This window comes from Natator depressus, chromosome 11 (assembly GCF_965152275.1).
Source record: "Natator depressus isolate rNatDep1 chromosome 11, rNatDep2.hap1, whole genome shotgun sequence".
NCBI classification, from domain to species: Eukaryota; Metazoa; Chordata; order Testudines; family Cheloniidae; genus Natator; species Natator depressus.
Genome location: NC_134244.1, coordinates 74,145,466 through 74,147,427, shown reverse-complemented (window position 1 = coordinate 74,147,427; position 1,962 = coordinate 74,145,466). Strand labels below are relative to the sequence as shown.

The 1,962-nt window shown below is 60.4% G+C and overlaps 1 non-coding gene across 1 annotated transcript; it reads left to right on the top strand.

The window, feature by feature from the left end:
- Positions 1-1,581: 1,581 nt before the first annotated feature.
- Positions 1,582-1,663, top strand: TRNAS-CGA (transfer RNA serine (anticodon CGA)). The gene has a single exon. It is a non-coding gene; the product is annotated as a tRNA-Ser (tRNA).
- Positions 1,664-1,962: the final 299 nt, after the last annotated feature.

Sequence of the window (1,962 nt, the reverse complement as noted above, 5' to 3'; positions counted from 1 at the left end):
TTCTCCCTCCTCCTTGTAACAACCTTTTATGTACTTGAAAACTGTTCTCATGTCCCCTCTCAGTCTTCTCTTCTCCAGACTAAACAAACCCAGTTCTTTCAACCTTTCCTCGTAGATCATGTTTTCTAGACCAGGAGTTCTCAACAGGGGGTTCGTGGCCCACTGGGGGTCCATGAACCCTTTCAGGGGGGCCGCAGGGCCCCGTGGCTAAAATCCAAAGCCCGAACCCCAGCACCTCCCACAGGGCTGAAGCCGGGAGCAGCAGGGCTGAATTCTGGAGCCCCGAGCCCCGGTGCTCCCCAAGGGCCAGAAGCCCTGAGCCCATGGGCAGAGTTGGGGGAACACAGGGGTGTTACACCCCCCCCAAACTACAGTGCAAGAGCAGGGCAGTCCTGGGGTAGCTCCACACCCCCCCTCCACCACCTCCTCTCTCCACCCCCTTGCTAGGTCGGAGGTGGGAAGTCAGAGTCCGGCAGCGTGGGACAGCTGCTGCTCTGACTGGTGCCATGGAGCAGGCAGCCGCAGCGTTGCCTCGTCTCCTGCTGCTGCAGGGGGTTGAAGCTGCTCCCCTTTGCTCATGCAGCTGGTAAGAGCTGCCTGGGCGGGGGGACCCGGCTGCTTTGTGGCTGGCAGAGCCCTCAGGGTACAGGGACCGCAGGGGAGCCTTGAGAGCACACAGACCCTAGCTACCTCCTCCCTGTACCCTGAGCTACCCTCTGCCCAGACACAGCCCCTAGCTACCCCCCTCACTGCACCCTGAGCTACCCTCTGCCCAGACACAGCCCCTACCTACCCCCCTCCCTGCACCCTGAGCTACCCTCTGCCCAGACACAGCCCCTAGCTACCTCCTCCCTGCACCCTGAGCTACCCCCCTGCACACCCCCATGCACAGCCCCTAGGAGTCTCCCTGCACCCTGAGCTACCCTCTGCCCACACACAGCCCCTAGCTGTCCCTCTCCCTGCACCTCAAACTTTTTGAGCTGAGCCCCCCCACCTTTGAGTTATAATTTTTGTTGGTAGGCCCCCCAAGTCCAGACAGGCGGGTGGCCTGCTGAGGTGAGTCAGGGGGTGGAAGTAGCATACCCTCCCCAGACCCCGACGTCGGAGCTGGCTTGAGCCTCACTGGCCCCTGCCCACCCAAAACAGAAACTCCCCAGTGCAGCCACAGCCTCAGGGCAGGGACGATGCCCCGGGACTCCGGGGACACAGTCCGGGCCTGTCACCTCCAGGGCACTGGGGTTCTCTTCTGCCCAGGGCAGGAGTGAGCAAACGTCTGTATGACGTGATGACCATTCAGAAACCGGTGAGGAATGAGCTGGTTTGAGGGGAGTTGATCTCGGTCCAGTTGCAGGTCAGTGAACCTCTCCCTGTCTCCATGTCCCTATCTTTAAACAATTACAGGCCCCACAGGAAGGGGTTGGTTTCATGTTTAACCACATGGCTAAGCAATGAGAACCCCAAATCCCCCTGCGCTTTGGGAGCCAGGTTTCCTGTTTGAATTCTGTGTTTCAGAGGACTTCAGGCCTGGGCACTGTGATTATTTACCAGTTTCTCGGGCCTGAGGGGGTCACGTCACTCACAGCTGTGATGGCCGAGAGGTTAAGGCATTGGACTCGAAATCCAATTGGGTTTCCCTGCGCAGGTTCAAATCCTGCTCACAGCGAGGCCTGTGTTTTAGCCACACTTGCTCACCAGGGCAATACATCTCCACCGACCCTGGGACGCTCTCCATACGCTCCCCACCCCAAGGAAACCCTGTTCTGCTCCTTTCATGGGGATGCCTGGGATGGTGCCTCATGCTGTGTCCCTGCGGTCTCAGCTCCCGAGGCCTCTGCCCCTCACCCAGTGCCCCCCGGCTCAGCCCCACCCCTGGGTGCTGCTCCTCTCCAGCGCGTGGAAGGAGCTGAGCACGGGCAGCCCGTATCAGAGGCCAGGGGAGGCTGAGCTTCCCCCAAAAGGACG